The sequence below is a fragment of the Dasypus novemcinctus genome, chromosome 7 (genome assembly GCF_030445035.2).
Source record: "Dasypus novemcinctus isolate mDasNov1 chromosome 7, mDasNov1.1.hap2, whole genome shotgun sequence".
Lineage (NCBI taxonomy): Eukaryota > Metazoa > Chordata > Mammalia > Cingulata > Dasypodidae > Dasypus > Dasypus novemcinctus.
Genome location: NC_080679.1, coordinates 83248908 through 83274623, shown reverse-complemented (window position 1 = coordinate 83274623; position 25716 = coordinate 83248908). Strand labels below are relative to the sequence as shown.

General features: G+C 35.7%; 1 protein-coding gene across 1 annotated transcript in view; it reads left to right on the top strand.

The window, feature by feature from the left end:
- The window catches only part of CSRNP3 (cysteine and serine rich nuclear protein 3), a 211677-nt gene that overhangs the window by 39967 nt on the left and 145994 nt on the right, over nucleotides 1–25716 (top strand). Inside the window, exon 3 of the mRNA XM_023590486.3 lies at nucleotides 7233–7321. The gene's annotated coding sequence lies outside the window, so the exon portion shown is untranslated. The remainder of the gene's footprint in view (nucleotides 1–7232; nucleotides 7322–25716) is intronic.

The window sequence follows — 25716 nt, the reverse complement described above, 5'->3', positions numbered from 1 at the left end:
TCTACATATTTGTGGATTTTCTACTTCTCTACCTTTATTGATTTCCAGTTTCATTCCATTGTTGTCAGAGAAGATGCTTTATATAATTTCATTTTTTTTAAGTTTATTGAGACTTATCTTGTCTCAGTAAACTTAAAATGTGGTCTATTCTGGAGAACTTGAGAAGAATATGTATCTTGCTGTTTGGGAATGCAGTGTTCTATCAATGCCTGTTAGATCTACTTTATCATATTATTCAAGTTCTTTGTTTCCTATAAATCTCTATCTATTGATGAGACATTCTATTTAATGTACTAAAGTCAAGGAGCTAAGTTTGTGATATGAGTAATTTTGTAAATGGTGGTGCCATTTACTGAACTGGAAAAGACTGGAGAATAAGGAAGACGGAAAAGTTTTGTTTTATTTTGTTTTATTTTTTGGTTGTTTAGTTGGTTGGGGGAACAGGTTAAGCTTGAGAAGACTTTAGCCATACAGGTAGATCTGTAGAGTAGGCAGTTGGAAATGAGTTGGGGGCTCAAAGAAGAGGTTAAGTCTAGAGATTTAAATTTTGCATTCATCATTAAATGGTGATATTTAAAGACTTGGGACTGGGTGTGATTTCCTAGAGCAGGGTCAGATAGAGAGGAAATTTAAGGACTGAATCAACGCCATGATTAAGAGGATGATTAGAAAAAAACAAGCAGAGTCTGAGAAGGAGCAGCCAGAGAAGTATGTAAAAACCAGGAGTGTGTAGTATCCTGGAATTCAAGTAAAGAAATGTTTCCAAAAATGAAATGTGATTATCTGAGTCAAACCTTTGAAAGAATAAGGAAGATAAGGACTGAGGATTTACCTTATACTTGACAATATCTGAGTTCACTGGTGAACTTGATAAATGCTATTTCCGTGGAGTGGTGGGAATTAAACCTAATTTTAGGAGTTTAATAGTTTATAACATCTATGGAATGGAAAATTCCTGCCTTTGAAAAGTTTTGCTATAAAATGGAACTGGGAAATACAGTGATTATTGATGGAGAAGCTGATATAAAGGTGGAAAACATTATAACATATTTGCATACAGATAGGAATAATCCAGTCTAATGGGAAAAATGATGATGTAGGAGAGAGAAGACAATTAAAAAAGCAAAGACCTCAAGTTGGAGAGAGGAAAAGGAATCCAATAAGAGAAGGGGTTGACCATAAGTTATAAGAACAGTTTCTCCATTATAATAGGATAGCAGGAAGCTATTTGGCTACAAATAACAAGGGTATAGAGGATATAGTAGTACAAAGGGAGGAAATTGTGGCTTATCAATTTTCTTAGAAGCAAGATCATAAGTGGAGAATGAAAAAATGGTAAGGAATGTTAGAAAACTGAAAAGAGACAAAGTTGTTCAATAGTGGTATCATAGAGTTGATACTTGAATTAACAAGGGATATGTGATAAGATTGCCAGACACTACTTGGGACCAACTTGGAGTTTATGGCTATATATCAAAAGTTTTGACAATAAAGCAATCTCTTACATTATTCTCTAATTGCAATCAGCTATTTAGCTACTAAAGGCAAGTTCATAGTAGGAAGAGAGCTGGATTTAACTATATGTGATTTTTATTTGTGGGGGTTTTTCTTTTCTTTTTTTTCACGCTAGTTTGAAGATGGAGAGGTCTTGGAGGTAAGGTTATAGGTGAGGGAGAGTCTATCAAATGAATAATGATTCTAAATTGGTTAAATGCAAATATAAGAACATGAGTTGGATGAGTGAAAAATGTGTAGAGATCCAGAAGCTTTTCTATTGATCAAATGTATGCTCCACGCATATTAAAGACCTTTGCTTAAAAGGTCTTTTAACGGTAAAGGTCCCTCTGATCCCACAGTCCATTGCAATAGCAGAACTTGAAATACCTTTTCAATTCTCCCTTCAATTGTGGTTTGTCTAGTCAAGTGTTCTACTTCTTCTTGGGTTAGTTCTGCTAATTTGCAATTTTTGGGGAAATTATCTATTTCCTTAGATTTTAAAATTTGTATCTAAATTCTCTTTTAATACTTACAAATTCTCAGTAATTGTAGTTATGCCTGAGCTGTTGCATACACTATTGCACAGGTGATCAAGTGGAAGAATCCAGTGACACCTACCACCTGATCCATAAATAACCTAACTAGGGCTGATTTAATTTGTTACGGTAACCTGTATCCTTGTTACTAAAATATTGTGATTCAGGGTTATCATCATTTTAAAAACTCTTTGCCATGTGATACTGTTTCCTTATATTTCAACATATGATGGAAATTTTTCTGTTTAGTAAAGAGTGAATTAAGGGCTCTTTGGTTAGATTCCTTTGTCCCATGTCTTTTGCCTCTGTAAGGAAGCTGTCCTTCCTAGTGAATGATGCTTTTGCTATTTGTAGGCACATTAATTTGCAAAGCTTTATTTTGAGATGCAATTGAAAATGCAACTAAACTATTGCACTGAACATTTTTTAAATTTATTTTTTATTTTTTTATTTCTCTCCCCTTCCCTCCCCCCCTCCCCCGTTGTCTGCTCTCTGTGTCCTTTTGCTGTGTGTTCTTCTGTGTCCGCTTATATTCTTGTCAGCAGCACCAGAAATCTATGTCTCTTTTTGTTGCATCATCTTGCTACATCAGCTCTCTATGTGTGTGGCACCACTCCTGGGCAGGCTGCACTTTTTTTGCGCTGGGTGGCTCTCCTTACAGGGCACACTCCTTGTGCATGGGGCTCTCCTATGTGGGGGACACCCTTGCATGGCATGACACTCCTTGCACGCATCAGCACTGTGCGTGGGCCAGCTCATCACACAGGTCAGGGGGCCCTGGGTTTGAACCCTGGACCTCTCAGGTGGTAGGTAGACACTATCCATTAAGCCAAATCCACTTCCCATTGCACTAACTTTTAAGTCTTATATTATCACCTTAGAAACATCAAACAGCGAATTCACATTTCTCTACTTTTTTTCATAGATTTTTCCTTTTGATCTATTTTAACTGTGATAGGAGGCAGGTTTCCACATATCCAGAACTGGTCTGCATAGTTGCCTTAATTTTCATGATTCTAGGGAGAACAGATTTACTCAAAAAGGTAAGCATTTGCAAGGAAGATTTCTTTTAAGGCAGGAGCAAGATGAATGTGTTTCAAAAAGTTATATGTCCTTAAAGCTAATCCTTGAATCATCCATAAAAATAACATAAAGAAAATAACACATTTTGATCTTATAGCTCAGTCATGGCTACCACTGAGATGTAATCTTCAGTGACCTCAGTGAAGGCCAGTTGGCTATTGACTGAAGCATGCCATCAAGGGCTATGTGTGTCACTGACCCACTTTAAGGTCCTTCAAGAGAAAATGTTGACAAACATGAGAGAGTGCCTTGACCTTTGCCACTTCTTTGCCACTCTGGATGGCTCTTGGGATTGATTCATAATAATGCACACAGACAAACAAGAAGCCTAGGAGACTAGAACAAGGAGAGTCAGTCTTTTCCTTTCCATCCAACCATGCAATATTACAGGAATTCCCACAAGCAAAACATTGGTTTTCACGGACTTTCTCAATAGAACCCAAGATAGTAATACAGACCAGATGTTAATATAACACAAAAAATAAAAACAAACAAAAAAGACCAGCTGTTAACCATAGGTATTGGGTGCATATGAAACACTTCTAAATGATGTTATAAGTGTATGTCAACTTTACTTGTAATCCAACATCTGAAACCAGGTTTCTCTGATAAATATAATACAGACAAAAATTAGTGCTGTGTTAAGTATAGTGCTATTTTTTAATTTCAGCTACTGCCTTTTCAACCTCTGTTTTCAGGAAGATTTTGAAAATTCTTACCTTCTATCCATTTAAAATACTATAACTTTCTCATCTTTCTAACTTCATAGGCTTGTGAGAACAAATGAGGTTACATTTACCTTAGTATAAATTTTCACAGGCCCCACTGCTTAAGTAAAGAAGTCCAGTCATCTACAAATGTCATCCTCTTCAAATATATTTCATAGTACTTGGAGTGGTCCCAGCTGGTTCTTACCACTGCTTAGGGCACCCATAGGAACAGGAGTCCACTCATGTAGCAGTATAACAGGCCATGCTAGGGTTATCCAAGATAGGTCTCGATGACCTCATAGAGTCAAGATTCCAGGAAAATGACAGTTCCCACTCATGTCATGTAGACCACCACTGATGTGCTCAGATTGCTTGTAAAGTGAGAACAGCAGCCCTAGATCAGGGGTTCTTAACACAGGGTCTATGAGCTTGATTTGAAATTCAAAAATACATTATTCTTGTGGGGACATATTGGTGCGGGTGTGATTATTTATTAAATAATACATAGTATAGTGTGGACTTAGTAAGGGGTCCGTTGTTTTCACCTGACTGGCAAAGGGGTCCATGGAACAAAAAAGGTTAAGAACCCCTGCCCCAGATCTTCATGAGGTACATTATTCAGGGACCATTTCTCTACAAATTTGCCTGTGCCTTAGAGTGAATATTATAGATCTCAGCAACATAACTCTTTAATTCTGTCTCAAATGTGTGCACACACACTTCTCAAATAGTCTCACAATACCAGTCCCTAAGTCACATCCACAGAACCAAGGGGCTGAATTAGAATGGCTTGTAACATCAACTACTATGCATTGTGCCCAGAATTGGCTCTGATACCCAATAGTTGACCTTAGCACTGAATCTGACTTACTGCTATCCATTCCTACTCCCTTGTGTTGGACTTCCTCAGAGACTCCACTGACCTCAGTCAAGGTCAGTCTTGTCCCTCAGATGTGCTTTTATATCTTGACCTTGAAACAAGTCAGAGTTTGAGTCCTTTTTTTTCCATCTCAAAGGGTTCCTCAGTTTCTGTCTTAATTACAGGTATACAAATTTTGATCACTAGATTTCTCAATACTTTTGCTTTTCTCAACAGAATACCTTGAATGTGTAAAAAATATTTTATTTGGCTGTAAAATGCAATTATGGTTTTTTTTTTCCATTTTATTTCTTGTTAGTCAAACTGCTTAAATCTCTTCCTTTAGTTTTACTTGCAAGGCACAAATAAAATCTAGTCAGTTATCTTATTTATAAAATAGGGAGACTGATCTAGATTGCAGTTTCCCCACTTTTACATAGCAGCAAAAACTTTTTTTTATTTTTAAGATAAAAATCTTAAATGATACCCCAATAGGTAGAGATAGTATTTGAATAATGTAGAGCTTGTTTTCATCAGCCAAAAAATTTGAATGTCATTTATAGACATTCAACTCAGCATTTAATTTATTTCAGTATTTTGTTTTAGTTGCAAATTGCTTTTTTTTCTCTATTTTTTTTTAAAAGGTTACATTCAAAAAAATATAAGAGGTCCCTATATTACCCCCCACCCTTCTCACCCCACTTCTCCCACATCTGCAACTTCTTTCATCTTCATGGGACATTCATTACATTTGGAGCACTGCTGTACCACATGGATAGTGGTTTACATTGTAGTTTACACTCTCCCCCAGTCCACACAGTGGGCCATGGTAGGACATAGAATGTCCAGCATCTGTCCCTGCAGTACCACCCAGGACAACTCCAAGTCCTAAAAATGCTCCCACATCATATCTCTTCTTCTCTCTCCCTACCCACAGCAGCTACCATGGCCACTTTCTCCACATCAATGTTACATTTCTTCCATTACTAATCACAATAGTTCCATAGTAGAATATCAATAAGTCCACTCTAATCCATACTCTGTTCCTCCATCCTGTGGACCTTCGGATGGTGATTTATAGTCCACCTCTAACTCTAGAGGGGGCTTAGATTCCATACGGATGATGGATGCAATCCTCCTGCTTGCAGTTGTAGACACTCTTGGCAAATTGCTTTTTAAGTCTATTTAATGGATAAATTACAAACAATAGGGTCCTATTAGCAGGCTTGCTGTTTTTAATTACTTGACTTGTAATTTGGGATAGTCGTCAATTAAAAGAGAACACAGAAAATGTTATGTTCTGAAATGTTCCTCTCAAATTGAGTTCAATGGTTGAATCAAATTGTTGCCTCTGTGTGCATTGTTCTCAACTGAGTTTTAAAATGTTAAAAATTATACTTAAAATTGAATTTTGAATAAACGTTTCCAATATCTTCTGTCAAATCTGGAATCTTCGTAACCAAACTAGACTCTAAGCTCCATTTACTCTTTAATTCTGTTGTATTGACATTGCTGGGTCATCATTGTGAGTACCATAGATATTTAAATTTATTCTAAATCTGTTTGTCAGCATATGCATGTAAATATACATGAGGTTTATTCAGGTTATTTCTTCATTCATATAAACTATGTGTAATATTTTTACACTTGCTGTTGTCATTGCCTATGATCAATAATAGTTCTTTTCTGGTTGCTGTGGAAACAATGAATGAGTCACACTCCCCAAGTTTCTGGGTCTCATTAGTCAGGAGAAGTTTTACATTTTTGTATGGACATAATTAATGATTTACCTTAACATATTAAAATGGAAAGGTTATTAACCCTTTAGAAAAAGTAATTACATACATTTTAGTCCTTGTAAAGGAAAAGTGTGCTTGTACGGCAGGATATCATGATCTCTTTAAATTATCACATCAATTATTTTGAACTGAGGCACTTGTAATTTCAAACAAAAAAAAACTAGATCTTTGTTATAGCATATTAAGCATGTTTATTTTTGAAATGTTTTATTTAACTTATTCTCTTACAGTCTAAACTAGTCTGTCTTAAAACCTGAATATATTATATAAATATTTGAATTAATTTTAGAATTAGTTTCTTTTAAGCAATTCAAGAAGCTAACAATTACTTTTCATGCTTTTCATCAACTTTCTTGCTATAATATTTTAGTTGATTTTCCTGGGTTTTTTTATGTCTTCAAGATACAAATCACCTGAAATAAGAAAGCTGTTTTTATATCTAATATAATGCTAATAAAATGAATATGTGTTTAACAGCTTGTTCATAGTAATATTTGCTGATTGAATGACAAGTAAATAAGTGAATGAAAGTGTGCATGAGTTATTAGAAATTTGCTGTATTCTTATAGGAGAGGTATTCTTTCTGAACTAAATATATATACTATGTAATTATTCAGTTCTGTGTTTAATATTCTAAGAATTCCAATAATTTTCCCCTATGTAATAATTATATTTGGAATATGTAGTCAGCATTACTTTTTGAAAATATAACCTTTTGTAACATATTGAATCATACTTGCTTTTTTAGGAAAAACTAAGGAGATATCAACAGACTGAAAACATGTTTTCTGAGGCATAAGGTCTTCAGGAAGACACTGGCATTTGTGAAATTTCAAGGTTAGCAGTTCTTAATTATTTTCAAACCTTTACAACACTGAAATATAACTGTGTAACTGTTCCAAGTTGTTACTGCTAATATGTACCTGAAGTATGCTTATTTATAATAAATTATCCTTATGTTTTAAAAAAATTTATTCAAACCAGAAACATAATATTTAATTCAATTAGAGTTGGTTAAAAGAAAATATTGTTTTAATAGAGAACCACTGGTTATTAAAATTTGCCTTAATTTCTAAAGTTCAGCACTATTAACATGAATTAAACAAATATGCATCTCCATAATTTTTTCCCAATTTATTAAGGAATGTACACTTACTTGAATTTTCCATTTCTTTTATATCTTTGGCTATAACACACATGCATATACATATGTGATTTAGAAGGATTTCTAATTCTTCTAAAATCCCTTGAATCCTGTTCTTTGACTTGCCCTAAGTGCAAAATAGTTATGCTTTAGTTGGAATATGTGGCCTCAATAAAGTGAAAATTAATATGAATGAGAAAGAAGGTATTTGGGGATATTTTTTAAGTTTTTTGGAGTCATAAGTCTGGAAAGGAAATGCAAAATAAGACTGCCTATTATTGTAATAATGAACTAATGAAAATATTCATTTAGAAGATACAGTTGTATTGTAGGTTAAAATGTTTTAATAGGAGAGCTTGAGAAAACAGATGATTTAGGAATTCTTTATATTGTGGGACCAATATCAAGTTTCCATAATTTAAAATTTTTTACATGTTGATTTTGTATTTTGTCTTGGTCAGGTTTATCTTAATGTCTATTCCTTTACCTAACTCATTCAAGGACTTATTCATTTGAAATTTTTTAGGATTTACCATCAAGTTACTGTGCTAAGTGCTGTTGTTATTTCAAAATGAATAAGATATGGTCCCAGTTATCAAAAATTGCCCAATCAACATTTCTGTCAGAAATTAATTTTATTATTAAGGCAAGCCACACATAATTAAAAAGACAAGCTTGATTTTAAAAGAGCATGTAATGAATTCTAAAGCCAAATGGGAATTATTTGGGGATTATTCATATTTTCACATTATGGCTTTTATTAGCATGGAATACTGAGAGTTTATGCCAATGGAAATGTTGCTCCATTAAACCCATACCCACTGACTTTTGATTAAAGTAGCTCTTCAAGTACAATACAAGTAAGGACCAATATGAGATTCTAAGGAAAAAAAAGTCTCTCCTTTGCCACAAATGCAAATTTAATTTTGTAGAAAATTATGGTACAAACACCTATGAACACAACCAAAGATGAGCATTGCCTACTTTTTTTTTTATTCTAGTATATTCAACTTCTTTATTAAGCTCATGAGAAAATTAAATCATTTCCCCAAAAACCTAAAGGCATAAAGGAATGAAAGATATAAATCCCTAAGGAATCCATATGCAAATAGTAGCTGGATGAGTAAAGAGATTTGCAGTGGAGTGGGAGTCTAGACTTTGCTTGAAATGGAATTGCATTTTCCTGAAAAAAAAAATTAAAGGTAATATCGTAAGTTGAAGCAAGTCAAGTGATGTAAAAATGGTAAATTTTTTGGTTAAAGTCAATGAAGACACCCCTTGCCTAATTGTGGCAATTTGCCAAGTGATTATTTTAACCTGACCATAGCCTTTCATTTATTTATTAATTGCCTGGTATGTACACAGGGGAAATGGCAAGGAATAAAATACAACACTTTCCTTGCCTTAGTGGAACTTACATTCTAGTGGTTGGAAATAGATAGTTAATAAAAAAATTAATTGGGTATTATGTTAGCTGGTGATGAGTGCTGCAAAGAAAAATAAAAAAAAAAAGAGAGAAAGTGTCAGGATGGGTGATATTTTAAAAAAGATCCTTAGTAGTGCATGACTTAGTACTGCACAGTTTACGCAAAGGAGATAGAGGTCCCAGTCACTTTTGCCTGCATAATATCAACTGAAAACAAGTGTAATGAAATATAACAGCTGCTGGTAAGTTTCCAATTATCATTTGTTAAGGTAAATGTTCATGTATGTGAAACAACTACTTCAAGCTCACCAGAAAGGAAAAAAATGATGTTAAATAAGATAATATGTTTGCTACATGTACATGAAAAGATGTTGTCATAATATTTGCAATTGAATCTGGATTCATTTAACCATTCAACCCACTGAAAGGGTAAAGACTATAACTTCATCTCTGTATATGGACAATCCTTTTTTTTTTAAAATGAGTAAGATATTATCAAACCTAAAGTAGTTAAGGATCTCTATACCAATACATGTGGATAATATATGGTGCTAAAAGGACAATAGAATTTTCTTTTTATCATTTTATCATGTCTTATCATTTTAGAAATGCACTGAGCACTGGGGTTGAAGGTAAATGGAAATTATTTAATACCACTACATTCACATAGTAAAATGTATTTTCTAGAAGGATGTATGTCTATGTGCATTTCTTGTATTAGAAGACATATGGAGAGTTGGAAATTAAAGTAAATCAATCTATTTGTTATCATTAACAAATGTGATCTGAGTTTCCTTTTGATAGAATTTTGGCTAGAATTTTCCTATGTAATTTTAGGAATTTTTGGTGTAGCACAGGAATCTAGAGGTGTTTACAGCCCACTTATTCATGCCCATTTTCTGCACACCATCTGAACTAGAAATGAACCCTCCATAAAAGTTGGTATTATCTTAAAAGTCACCCAGTCATGACTTTACTAGATGGAGTTGGTTACTTTTGGTATATAGAAAAAGTAGTGACATGAAGTCTTTTCATTGATAATGTTAATGAATGTTTTCTATCCAAGTAATGAAAAATGAACATAGGTGATGAGGTTACAAAACCTTTTAAATACTACAGCTGCTTCAATTTTCCAAAAGGCAGATATTGTAAGCAATAGATCTCATAAAGGAAGTAACTATCCAGTATTGGGGTATTTAATAGAAGCACAAAATGAAGGTCATGCTTGTTCAGAGACTTTGTCCTAATTAAACCAAAGCAGAGAGTATTTATTTCCTGTTGTATTGTGGAAAGAGGAGATAGCCAGCTCTATGAGACTGACCTCAAATAGACAACCTGTAGTATATATTTTGGGAAAACCAAAAGTAAAGGAAAAGTAAGAAGATATGCAGAGGGCTGGTGAAGGCGACGGGGAAAACAAGGATTTCTCACATAATGTCACCGTGTCAGAGATAGATTCTTTCCAAACCAATAATTCCCTTGCTGCACTCAGCTGGACACTTCGCTGGAAAGAGTAGGAACTCTTTTATTTATGGTTAATTGAAACATGACTTTAAAAAGAAAGTAGAAAATAGCATATGCTTTCCCTTAAATTTTATTGCTTTTCAGACTCCCTACATTTGCTTAAAAAATTTGCTAATCCAGGAATCATGTGCAAATTAGTACCCTAAAGCCAGTTCCACATGAACATGTTCAAATAATTACTCCTTCATCCTCTCACAAACCACCACCCACACACATGCAGAGACTGCTTTGAGTCTCACATCACCTGGCATGCCCATGGCCTGGGTGATTGCTCTTTCTCCACCTGTCTCCTGCAGTTTCCCAGATGATTTCCCACCATTCTCATTCTTCCATAATTCTTAAAAATGATTCATCTAGTCCAGGGTTTCTCCACTCCGACATTATTCATCTTGAGCTGGATAAGTCTTTGTTGAGGGGGGGAGATGCTGTGCTGTGTATAGGATATTTAGCAGCATCCCTGGCACTAGATGCCAGTGGTGACCCACCCTCCAAGCTGTGACAACCAAAAATGTGAATCTTTAGACGTTGCTAAATGTACTTTCGGGCAAAATCGCCCCAGGTTGACAACTGATCAAACCCAAACCTCCACATCAACTGCCAAACTTCTGGAACACCTCCAGCATCTTGTCCTCAATTAAAATCCCTCCACTGGGACACTTTAAATTCCACCCTCCCTTGTAAAGGTGAAAATCATGTCCTTTTGATCTTCTGCAAGTTTTCGGTTACCTATTATTTGCTTATGCCTAGTCTTATATCTAAAATGTGTCTTAGAAAATATAGACTGAGTATAAAATAAGTGAGAAAATTAGGGGAAAATAAGGTAAAAGCATAAGATTAAGTCAGGAGGGATGGATGTTAAGTTGCAAATGTAACACACTTTTCTCCTCTTAACTTTCTTTTCTTAGAATTCATTGAGACCTTTGAATGAGACCTCCAGTGCCTTTGATCATTCCATGTTCTCCAAGTCTTGCCTGGAATTTAGCCTGGATACCAGCAGCTTAACCCCCACAAACCTATGGCTGTCCTTGCTTTACACAGTAAAGGCCACCTTGCATCTGAGCTATAGAGCATCTTCTCTTTTCTTATATCTGGGCTCAGGAGTGCTAGTGTAGCAAATTATACCACTCTGCAGATTTATAGTTTTCTAATCTGAGTTAGTCCCTCAATCCTTTTCATGCTGACACATGGTCAGCCACTGTTTCAAAAATTTATCACCCTACCCTCAGTGCACCTGCTATTTTAACAATAAAATATAGGTTATTGTGAATAAACAACTTGTGCATCCTTGCAGTTTCCCCCAGCATCAAACTGAGCTACATCTATAAATAGTTCTACTTTCTTTCCTCCAATCTTGAAGGATCAGGGGTCTTTTCTGCAATTCAAGGCAAAAACCTGAGTTTGATTTTTGTGCCCTATCACTGATGTTGAAGACTTTTGTCATCAATGTTCTCCCTTTTGTCCTTTATCTTTAACTTTTGCCTCTTTTTTGGCCCCTTTTCTTCAGCCTACCTATGTTCTTCACATCCTATCCAAAAAGGTAAACCAACAAATAAAAGCAAACAGACCTCTCCTTTACCAGGTCTCACCCGCCAGCTACTATCCAATTTCTCTCCTCCCTGAGTCATTTAAACTCTCCATAGCAGCAGTCTGCATTCATTATCTACAAATTCTAAGATTTCAGTCACTCCTCAGCATGGTGTGAGCTGATTTCTAACCCCATTTAATAGAGCATGCTCTCTCTAAAGGCACAGGTGACCTGCAGCCCTTATCTTGCCTGACTGTCGGGGGTATTTGACAATGCTGACTACATTTTTCATTTTTCACTCCCTGGGCTGTTGTGACACCCCTCCCTCTAGGTTTGCCTCAAACCTTGTGGACCCTTTTGTAAAGGGTCTTTCATGGGCACTTCTTTCTTTGTTCTTCCAGAAAATCATGGGTCATAAATGCAAGTAACAGTAGATAGCTGTAGTTACTATAAATGAGAGAAGTCAGCAAATTTAAAACATTAAATAACTAATGTAATTTACAGACTATAGTTAACAGTAATGTTGTAATATGTTTGTAGCAAAGGCAAAGAAGATACTATATTAATGCTAAAAGTTGAAAAAAAAGAATATAAGATTTAGTTTTATGAGATGTCAATATGATCAAGCTTTTTCTTTCATTTCTTCATTAACAAGAAGACTTGGCCCATCATTTAACCTATCTGTACTCATTTATTCATCATTCAGAACAGTGAAGAGACAATTGAGTTTGTTTGTAGGATTAAATAAGATAAATGTACCTGGACAGGGTTTTTTTTAAAGTAATGCTTCCATAATTTGTTAAGCTGCCTTTTGTCTATTTTATTTTTTGAAGTTTAAATAAAGTTTTAAAAAAGCAATGAACAGTGTAGAATTCAAACAGCATGCCAAAGAGGGGCCTGATATTTTACCCCTTCTTAAATGATGGTATACCCTGGAAAGCCGTCCTCAGCCTGTAGCTCTTCTATTTCCATGATCTTCAGATCAAACAAAACCACTCCTATGATTTTATTTATAACATATATGTTGATGACTCCAGCCCTGTTCTCTAGTTAAGCTACAGACTCACATGTCTATTGATAATCATTGCCTGAAGGTCCTAAACAAAGGCACACAGAAACCTGAATCATCGGACCAATGGAATCAAATATAAGGTCTGGAAACAGGGCTGGTGTATATATATATATATATACACCTCACACAAAAGAGAAAAAGAAAATAATCATAGTTAATTGGGGAAGCCCCTGAGGAAAGTTTGTTAAACCCAAATACACAGAATTAGTGTCCAATAATAAAGGCATTTCAAATGAGGGGGGTGGGGGAGCACTGGTTTACTGAGTAGTAGAGTAGTAGATGGTATGAGAACAGTTCTTTAACTACTTTGGGAAAAATAAAGTCCAATCTATACATCATACCATATTAAAGTAAATTTTAAGTAGATAAAAATTTTAAATATTTAAATTATTTTAAATATAGCTTATAGGTATTTATTTGGCTTTTCTTAGGATTTAAGCAATGAGGGCAGCCAAAAAGAATGAGATGTCATTTATTCATTTTTAAATTTACACACAGTAAAGTTTACTTTTTTGGTGTATAATTCCTTCAGTCTGATAATTGCAGAGTTATATAATAACCCTTACCACAATCAGGATACAGGACAATTCCACCACCTATCAAAATTCCTTCAAACTGCCCCTTTGTAGTCAACCTTCCCCATCTCAATCCTTGGAAATGGATCTGTTCTAGATCCCTATAGTTTTGCCTTTTCCAGAATGTCAGACAAGTGGAAACGTACAGAAAGTAATTTTTATCATTTGACTTCTTTCACTTAGTGTAATGCATTTTATATTCACTCATACTGTTATTTTTTCTGTGTAGTATTCCATTGTATTTGCTGCACTACAATTTGTTTATCCATTCACTCATTGAAAGATATTTAAGTTGTTTCTAGTTTTTGGTGATTTAATGAATCTGGTATAATCATCCATATAGAAACTTTTGTGATAACCTAAGTTTTCATTTACCCTGGGTAAAAATAGTCTAGTGGGATTTTGGGTCATGTAGTAAGGGAATGTTTAACTTTCTAAAGACACTGACAAACTGTTTGTCAAAATGGCTGTACCATTTTGCATTTCCACCAGCAACGTATGAGCAATGCAGTTGTTTCACACTGTCACAAACATTTGGTATTATCAGTTTTTATTTTGTATATTTTATTATAGCCATTCTAACTGCAGTTAGCATTTAATTTGCACATACCTAGCGAATAATAATATTGAGTATTTTTTTCATGTGCTTATTTGCCATCTGTATGTTTTATTTCTTGAAGTGTTCAAATATTTTGCCCATTTTAAAATTGGGTTATTTTATATTGTTGAATTTTGTGAGTTTTTAAATATATATTCTAGATAAAAATGCCTTGGTAGATACACACTTTGCAAATATTTTCTCCCTGTTTGGGGCTTGTCTTCATTTACTTGACATTGTTTTACACAGAGTAAGAATTTTTAACTTTAATGAAGTCAAATTTTACCATTCTTTCTTTTCTAGATCATGCTTTTTGTGTTCTATCTAAGAGCTGTTTGCATAATCCAGAATCACAAAGATCTTCAACTAGATTTTTCTTCTAAGTGTTCTGAGTTTTCATTTTTTTTTCAAGAAATAATTTTTTTTTAGATTTATTTATTTATTTATTTATTTCTCTCCCCTTCCCCCCCACCCTGGTTGTCTGTTCTCTGTGTCTATTTTGCTGCGTCTTTGTCTGCTTCTGTTGTTGTCAGCGGCCCGGGAATCTGTGTTTCTTTTTGTTGCGTCATCTTGTTGTGTCAGCTCTCCATGTGTGCGGCACCATTCCTGGGCAGACTGCACTTTCTTTCGTGCTGGGCGGCTCTCCTTATGGGGTGCAATCCTTGTGCGTGGGGCTCCACTACGCGGGGGACACCCCTGAGGGGCATGGCACTCCTTGTGTGCATCAGCACTGCGCATGGACCAGCTCCACGCAGGTCAAGGAGGTCCGTGGTTCAAACCCTGCCATGTGGTCATCAGATGCCCTAACCACTGGGCCAAGTCCGCCGCTGAGTTTTACATTTAAATGTATGATCCATTTTGAGTTCATTTTTGTATATGGTGAGATTAAGTTTCAGTATTTTGCATATAGACATTTAATTGTTCTAGCACCATTTGTTGACAAAAACTATCCTTGGTCCATTAAATTACCTTTGCATCTTTGTAAAATAATCAATTATCCATATTTGTGAAGATCTATTTCTGCCTCTATTCTGTCCCATTAATCTATACTTTTCACATTATCACATTGTCTTGATTACTGTAGCTTGACAGCAAGTCTTGAAATCAGTAGAATGAATCCTCCAACTCTGTTCTTTTTTTTCTAACATTGCTTTGATATTCTAATTCCTTTGCCTTTCCATATAAATTTTAGAATCAGTTTTTCTATATCTACAAAACCACCTGCTGGGATTTTGACTGGAAGAGTCATTTATGTATATTTAAAATTACTCTGAATACAATTAAAAAGTTAAACTCCCTGAAAATATGTTCATTGTATATATAGTATACAAATGGCCTATATCACTAAAAAATCAGGATTCATTAGATATCATTAAGAAAAATATCTGTACCCCAATTAGAAAAATGGAAAAAGCCATGTGGAAGCTTTTCACAAAACAATTCCTTGTGGCCACCAAACTGTAAAAAAAAGTTTCAACAATGGTAAAGACATTTGATATGTAATAGTCAATACAAACAGACACTTGAGGAAGCAATATGGCTTTTTAATGAAGAGAGTCATTTTAAGGCCAGACATAACTTTGAAAACATCCCATACTCCACTTATCTGTGAAGATTCAGGCAAACTCTAAGCTTTAGATACTTCATCTATAAAGTAGATGTAGAGTCTGGTATACTGTAAACACACAAATGACAGCTATTGTTATAATACTCAATGTTGGTAGCTATGGAGAAATGAACTGTAAGATACTATAGGTATGTTAAATTTGTTTAAATTTTCTTTGAGGTAATTTATCATTCTGTATCATATAATCATTAACGTGCATATACTCTTTGATATAGAGATTCTGAATTCTAAAAACTGTACCTTACAACATTAATCAGTTATGAACACAAAACTCTGTATAGAAAAATGTTTATTGAAACAATATTTAATATAGTAAAAATAGGAAACATCTGTGTGTCCAAAAAGAGGAAGAAATTAAATTAGAGAATATTCATATGGAGTATATTCTGCAGTGTTTAAAAAAGGATGTTTCTGCAGCATATTTTATGATGGGGATCTATCTGAAATGCATCAATAAATGAAAAAGCAGGTTAAAATAACTTTCACAATATGATAACGTTTATGCTCTTAAATGATGTAGATGCATGGAAGAAAGGGTGATTTTATATATATATATATATAAACATATATGTATATGTAAAATATGTGTGTATAATAAAACCAGTTCTATCAGTGTGGTTGGATATAGATTAAATTGCCTTTGCACTCTTTTTCTGTAGACTCTAAATTTTCTGAAAGCACATCTTATTATTATGAAAATGTTAATTTAAAATACAGATGGTGAAGATATAGAAATAATAAACTTCATCAAAAGATAAACACTCAACTGCTTAAGAAAAAACGATTTCAAAGATGGTGATGTTGGATGACTCTCCTTATTATATATAGACATTCAGATTAATAAGAACATCACCAAGACCAGTAGAAAAATAGACTAAAAGACATGAGGGGAAAATTCACTAAAAGAAAATAAAAATAAGTCATAAGCCTATTAAAAGCTGTTCAACCTTAATAATCAAAGAAATGGAAATAAAATGATGTAATTTTATGTCTGTCAAATTAGCAAAGATTTTTTATTACCTGTCTGTTGCACTGACTATTATATACTGTTGATGGAAGTATAAGTTAGTAACAAAACATGGTAAGAAATTTTCATATGCTCATGTTTTCTTACCTTTAAGAAACAATCAAATTTTCAGAAAAAAGCAAAGTGCTGAGAGGCCAGGTTGCCTCATACTCATATTGTATGCTTGAGGTACAAACATCCAGAGGTTTATTGATGCAGTAGAACAATGGAGAAACTTTAGAGCAGAACCAGTTTTCTCCATGGCCTTCACTCTTTCTCAAAGAATACAGGATAACTACTGTAATCAAACGGAAACTAGAATTTTCTTCTTCTTTGTTTTTTGTCAAGCTAAAATAATGTGTTTCTTTTTTCCTACTCAAGGATGTTTTACTAGGTTAAAAATAAATCTCAGCATAAGTAGTGTGTTTCTATTTCTTTTTCTCTATTGCTAAAATCTGATTAATAAAAGTATTAGAATAATCTTATATTTAAATTAGGAGGCTTTACACCAAGCTGAGAAACATTAGAAAGTTGTTTTTATAAATGGGCAAAATACAAGGCAATATTTTTTATTGTTTTCAACATATCTACTCTAGTATTATATTTGCATTGATAAAATCAATACAACATATAACGTATATACCCAATCCTAAATCCAGTAAAGAATTAGTTTTTCTCATTACTGTAAATTTTGAAAAGAAAGTAAAGGGAGAAAATAAGGTAAAAGGCAAGATGTGTATGGTGCAGTTAATTATCTAACAGAGGATATATTATTGCTTTCTCTAGTAGATGAGTTCTGTACTTTGGAATTAAAGAATCAGAATTAGGTGTATTACATTAAAGCAAGGGCTGAAAACTGGCAGCTTAAGAATTGAAGCTATGTTTTGTTTGGCATCATAGTTTTAAAAATATTAAATTTGCTGAATTTCCACTAATTTTCACTTTCTTTACTCTGTGCTACTTCACATATTTTGTTATCTGTCTGACCCTAAAGTCACCTGAGTTTGTGACCCTTGCTCCAGAAAATTGTTAATGAATAATTTTAAAAACATTGAAAAATGGGTTAGATAATTGGAGGGTAATTTGGCAATATTTATTAAAGTATTAAGTCCTTTGAATCTTCCATTCCTGTGAAATTACGCTACAAAAACAGTCGTGTGAGTATATAAGGAATGTTTACTGATACTTGATTATAAAAGTGAAAAATTGGAAACTCCCCCAATACCCATCAACAAAATGTTAATTTAATAAATTATGGTAAATTCATATAATGGAGTATTATATGATTAATAAAAGATGAATTATTCCTAATATACATTGACATGGAAAGAAATCAAGCAAATAATATTAAGTGAAAAAAGAAAGTGGTCATACATTTCTATTTTTCTGTGAATAATGATTCTCCCTTTCATATTATTAAAAGAATATAATAGTACATTGGTAATATATATCGAACTGGTAATTGTAGCTGTCCTTGATTATGATGGGTCTCTTGCATTCTAAAACTATATGCCCATAATATTTAAATTATTAAAGCAGGTATATATAACACTTATAACAAAAAAACTAAAATATAGACATCACCAACAATGAAACTTTTTATAGCAATTGTCAGATAGGAAACCATTTTCCTATATTTATACATGAGAGCTTAGTTATTGATATGGTAAAAATAATGGTATATAGTGTAGTTCAAATTTTAAATACTTATTGGATTGTGTTAACCATCTATTTATTGTGGTGTTTTTTGTTTCCTTATTTAAATGAATGACTAGCATTTTGAGAGGTAAAGGTAAAATTGTGAAATTAATTCTGACTCATTCTTAGGAAGAAGAAAAACACTTCACTGTTTAGGTACATATTTTTCATAGATGTAGAAGAGAAAGATGTTTGGAGTTTCATGAAAAGCTGAATGCTAGGGGGTTGATCTATTCTAAATGTTTTTTTGATTTTGTCTTCTGGTTCACATTTTAAAAATCTTAAGGAAATCCTTGAAAAGAAAAGCATATAATTCCCATGTTGAGAAGAAAACCTTGTCACCTCTGCCTTAATCACTAGACTGTGGGTTGCAAAATGAGCTTGGCAAAATTTAGATGCCCTGTCCTTTTAGACTATTTGGTCCACAAAGAGATGGATGATATATAGGATGACCTTCTTGTCTTCAAGTATAAGATCAAGAATGAGGTGAGCCTGCATGCAGGGGAAGAAATTTGTGTGCTAGCCTTGGAGAATTTTATGTCTTACCTCATCTCAGCGACAAGTTTATTACCATGATGAGACAGAATAAAATCCTTGCTATCCTAGAGAGGAACTTAAAAATGAAGAACAGTTCACAGTCTGGAAGATGAGATCATAACCTGGATCATTGTCAACATTATCAATAGCAAATATATTTTAAGAACCTACTAGATGAAAGACATTGAATCAAGTATTGTGAGGGTTATATAAAATCCACATGAGAAGCTGACAGAATGAAATATATTTACTCAGTGGATTTAATATATTTAGTCGTTCTAGACATCACCAGAATTGTTAGGACTTGAAACTTTCTGTTTTCCATTAAGCTATGATTCCTCACTTCAGAAAAATGCATACAAATGTTTGTGTGTAAAATCAGAAGTCCACTTCATCCATGGACCCCTGGTTCTACTTTAAAATGATTTTCCAGGTGAACACTAGTGGTATAGAAGACAATCTGGTTTTTAACTCCAGATTATATGTACATTTTTTGCCAATAATATTTCCAAAATCCATTTTCACTGAATCTCTCTCAAATATATCAACACAACTTTTCTGAGTCTCTGTCAGTTTAAATTCAATAGTGTGTTACATATTCTAGTTGCTTGTCAAAGAGAGGTAGTAGTTATCATTCTTGTTATTGTTTTAATGTTAGTTCTACACAGGCAACCTCAGAAATTGAAAATGCAGATTTATTTGACCTCAAACTACTCATTTTTCTACTTATTATTAATCATGCTTAGAGAAGATTCTTCAAGGTGCAGATGTCTATGGTTCTTATTATTTCTGTCAAAGTCAGTCAGGTTTCCACAGTGTTTCCATAAATTTCAGCTAAATATGTTTTCACGTAATTCTGCCAGCCACTAGACATGCCAACATCTGAAGACCCCATTAAAACTATACCTGGCAAATGGTGGGATATTGTGGGAAGATGATGATGGAGTAACAGTCAGAGTTCAATGCTTTCACAAAAACAATGGAGAAAGCACCAAAAGCTGTCTGAGGAACCTGCTTTGGGGATCATTAGACCAGGAGAGTGCTACACAACTCCCAGGAGGGTGAGGGACAAAGAGATGGAGAAGCCAAAATGGCAAACATGAGTTACAAAGCTTCCATGGTGGCCGGGAAGGGCTCCCTTTCCCCCCGCCCCCCCAAGATGATAAACTGGGGTAAAACCCCTGGCTCACTCCAGCCAACTGAGAGGGGACAAGACATTTTCAAGGGAAAAGGGAGGGGGAGTCAGGGATCTTTTCTTCAGTGAAGTTGGCCAGCAGAGCCTGCTTTGAATCTCCACTCTGGAGATTCAACACAGGAACACAGGAAAGCCCAGACTAAAACACCTCTGTGGAAAAGTGCATTGATGAGCATGATCTACTGGCTAGTCTGGGAATTGCATAGACAAAAACTGTTTATGGTACTCTCAGTAGCCTACCTCTGGGAGAAAATCTGTGCCCCATTAGTGAGTTCTTGGCCCAATTTTGATAACTTAAGCCAGGAAATTTTAAAGACTTAGAATAAGTTGAACCATGTATCAAAGAAGAGCTGTGAAAAAAAAAAAAAAACCAACAACATAGGACCAAGTATTAGTCAGCCAAAGGAATGCTGATGCAAAAAACCAAAATCTATTGGCTTTTATAAAGGTATTTATTTGGGTAGAAGCTTACAGTTACCAGGCCATAAAATATAAGTTACTTCCCTCACCAAAGTCTGTTGCCATGTGTTGAAGGAAGATGGCTTCCGTTGTCTGCAAGAGTTCAGGCTTCCTCCACCTCTTAAGGCTCCATGGTCCCAGCTTCTTCCATTATTTGCTGTAGGCTGGGATAATTCTCGTCTCTCTCCTGGGGCTTGTTTCTCTCTAAGCTCAACTGCTGTCCTCCACAAGGCCAGCTTAGACTATCAGGCTAATGACTCGTCATCCCTGCCATGTCTAATGGAGCCTTCTCTCCTTCCTCATGTGTTTGCTTCTCTGTGTGTTTGGTTCCAGGGGCTCAAATATCAAAACTCCAACCTCTCTTCTGTGTGGTGTGGTTTCTTTGTGAGTCCCCTCCCACCAAGGGGGAGGGGACTCAACATTCTACTGATACGGCTCAATCAAAGCCTTAATCATAATTTAATTAAATAAAAGTGAAACCTCAAATGTAATATAATCTAATATGCCCAGAGTAACAAAACAGTGTACAAACATAATCTAATATATATTTTTGGAATTCATAAATAATGCTGAACTGGTACAGACAGTATGTGGGTCAAGCAGTTGGGCACCTGCCTCCCACATGGGAGGGCCAAGGTTCAGTTCCTCATGCCTCCTAAAGATATGAAAAGATGCAGTGGACAGACACAATGAACAGACACAACGAGCAGGGAGCAGGTGTGGCTCAGGTGACTGGACACCTGCCTCCCATATGGGAGGTTCCCAGGTTCAGGTGCCAGTGCCTCCTAAAAAAAATAGAATAATAAAAAAAAGAAGATGAGCAGACACACAGTCAGACAAATGGGCAAAAATACAGTGAGCAGAGAAGGAGTGGAAACAACAAGTAGACAGATGAGGGAGCCATCTTGGGGGTGAGGAACAGTAGGTAAGAGAAATTGGTTATCAGAGTAAATTCACTGATTCAGATGCCTGGACATCAGCAAAAAATTGCAAGCCATACCTGGAAACAGGAAGAGGCGGTCCAGCCAAAGGAACTAACCAAATATCCCAAAGAGAAACAGGATGTAAGACAATTAAATCAGTGATAATCACAAAACTATCATACATCATTTTAAAGAATTTAAAGAAAATATGACTAAAGAAATAAAGGATATTAAGAAGATACTGGGTGAGCAAAAAGAACAATTTGAGAATGTACAAAGAAAAGTAATAGACCTTATGGGAATGAAAGACATGATGGATGAGTTTAAAAATACATTAGAGGGAAGTGGCTGTTTCTCAATCAGTTGGGCTTCCATCTACCATATGGGAGGCCCTGACTTCACGTCCTGCGGCCTCCTTGTGAAGGCAGGCTCACTCACATGCTGCAGAGAGCCACCCAGCCCACAAGCGCTGCAGAGTGCCACCCGGCCTGCAGACGCTGCGGAGCACCGCCTGGCCCACAAGCTCCACAGAGAACCAACTCAGCAACATGATGCAACAACAACAAAAAAAAGGGAGACAAGCAAAAACACAGTGCACAGGAAATGGGCACAGAGAACAGACAGCATGCAAAAAGCCACAGGGGGAGAGGATATAAAAAAAACATATCAGAGAAGGAAGTGGGTGTGACTCAAACAATTGAGCTCCCACTTACCACATGGGAGGTCCCAGGTTTGGTTCCTGATGTCTTCTAAAGAAGATGAGCAAGACAGTGAGCTGATGCAATGGGCTGGTGGGGTAAGCTGATGCAACAAGGTGATGCACCAAGAGACACAAGGAGGAAAACATAATGAGAGACATAAAGCAGGGAGCAGAAGTGGCTCAAGTGATTAGGCACCTCCCTTCCACATGGGAGGTCCTGGGTTTGGTTTCTGGTTCCTGGTGTCTCCTAAAAGGAAGATGAGCACACAATGAACAGGTACAGCAAGTGCAAACAACGTTGGGGGGGAAGGGTAAATAAATAAAAATAAATCTTTAAAAAATACATTAGGGTCACATAAGAGCAGATTTGAATAGCTTGAAGATAGAATTAGTGATTTTGAAGACAGACCATCTGAACTGGAAAAGACAGGAGAACAGAAAGAGTAGAGTATGGAAAAAATGGAACAGAGTCTCAAGAATTGAATGACAATGTGAAACTCATAAACATTCCTGTTGTTGGTGTCCCAGAATGAGAAGAGAATGGAAAAGGAGCAAAAAGAATATTTGAGGAAATAATGAATGAAACTTCCAAGCTCTTATGAAAGATATAAATATCAATACCCAGGAAGGACAACACACCACAAACAATAAATCTGAATAAACCTACCATGAGATACCTACTATTCAGAATGACAACTATCAAAGATAAAGATAGGATTCTAAAAGCAGCAAGAGAAAAGCACAGCATAACAGACAAGGGAAAATTGATAAGATTAAGCATCAACATCTCATCAGATACCATGGAGGAGAGAAGAAAGCAGTACGATGTCTTTAAGGTACTGAAAGAGAAAAACTGGGAAGTGGATGTGGCTCAAGCAATTGAGCTCCTGTTACCATATTGGAGGACCCAGGTTCAATCCCTATGACCTCCTGTTAAAAAAAAAAGAAAAAGTTGTCCCAGACCTGTACGGTGAGACGCAGGCCCCTATGCGGTGAAGCAATGCACCAAAAAGACAATGACAAAACCAGATAGAAAAAAAGGAAGGGAGGGAGGGAGGGAGGGAAAAACTGCCAGCCAAGAATTCTGTATCTAGCAAAACTGTCTTTTGAAGTGAGGGTGAGTTCAAAGTCTTCACAGAAAAACAAAAACTGATAGAATATGTTAACATATGTTAGCAATGACCTGAATTACAAGAGATACTAAAGGGGGTGCTGCAGCTTGATAGGAAAAAACTAGAGCGAGAGATTTGGAGAAAAGTTTATAAATGAAGATTATTAGGAAAGGTAAACTGAAAGATAAGAAGACAGACAATAGAATAATAAGACAACAGAGAACCAAAGGATAAAATGGATGAAGTAAGTAATACCTTTACAGTAATAACATTGAATGCTAATGGCTTAAACTCCCCAATCAAAAGATGTAGACTGATTGAATGGATTAAAAAAAATATGAGCCATCTATATGTTGTCCACAAGAGAGCCACCTCGGATATAAGGACACAAGCAGGTTAAAAATGAAAGGTTGGGAAAAGGTATTCCATGCAAAGAGTAACCAAATGAGCTAATATTGGACAAAATAGATTTCAAATGCCAAACTGTCATAAGGGATGAAGAAAGTCATTACATATTAATAAAAGTGCAATTCACCAAGAAGAAATAACTATGCTAAATATTTATGCACCTGTCCTGAGTGCTTCAAGATACATGAGGCACACACTGGCAAAAATGAAAAGAGAAATAGATATCTCTACAATAATAGTTGGAGACTTTAATATACCACTCTCAGTACTGGATAGAACATCTGGACAGAGGATAAATAAACAGAGAACTTGAATAATAAGATAAATGCACTAGACCTACTAGACATTTATAGAGCATTCCACCCCAAAACAGCAGGATATACTTTCTTTTCAAGTGCTCATGAATCCTTCAACGAGATAGACCATATGTTGGTTCACAAGACAAGTCTCAGTAAATTTGAAAAGACTGAAATTATACAAAACGCATTCTCTGCTCATAAAGGAATGAAGCTGGAAATCAATAATGGACAGAAAAAGGGAAAATTCATAAATATATGGAGATTAAACACACTCTTAAGCAATTAGACTGCTCCGGTCTGGCAGGGGCGAGTCCAGGGACCTGTGGGAAGAAGCAGGTTGGGGCAGGAGTCAAGAGAAGAATGGAGACAAGATAGGATTCTGATCAAGTCTCGTTTACGGGGGGTAAAACACGGGGAGAGGGAAGGGAACATGTACATAGGTGATAGGCTGGTCTTGTGGGTGGCAGACATCCAAGGAGGGGATTGGCCGACAGTTCGCACTGGGTCTGCAGAGTTTCGTGCCTTGAGCATGCGTACTGCTGTGGTCACCTGAGTAGAGGCGGGAAGGGGAGAACAAAGAAGCAGGGAGGAGAAGAATAAGGAAATGACAGGGCAGATTTGTGAACTCCGCCACGTTGTGGGAGGCTGTAGATAGGTTTCACAGTGGGTGGCTCCCTACATTAGACGAAACTGCAAGAGAATTGACAAGTATCTTGAGATGAATGAAAATAAGAACACAACATATCAAAATGTATGGCACACTGCAAAGGCAGTGCTGAGAGAGAAATTTATAGCCCTCGATGATTGCATTAAAAAAGAAGAAAGAGCTAAAATTCAAGATCTAACTGCACACCTGGAAAAACTAGAAAAATAACAGCAAACTAATCCCAAACCAAGCCAAAGGAAAGAAATAGTAAAGAGCAGAGCAGAAATAAATGAAATCAAGAACAAAACAAAACCAAAAAACAATAGAGAGAATCTGCAAAACCAAAAGTTGGTTCTTTGAGATCAACAAAATCAGCAAACCCTTAGCTAGAATAACAAAGAAAAAAAAAGAAGGTGTAAATAAATAAAATCAAAAATGGGTGGGATGGAAGTGGATTTGGTTCAATGGATAGGGTGTCCACCTACCACATGGGAGGTCCAAGGTTCAAACCCAGGGCCTTCTGACCCGCGTGGTGAACTGGCCCATGCACAGTGCTGATGTGCACAAGGAGTGCCATGCCATGCAGGGGTTTCCTTATGTAGGGGAGCCCCATGCACAAGGACTGTGCCCTGTAAGGAGAGCTGCCCAGGATGAAAAAAGTGCAGACTGCCCAGGAATGGCACCGCACACATGGAGAGCTTATGCAGCAAGATGATGCAACAAAAAGAGACACAGATTCCGGGTGCCACTGACACAAG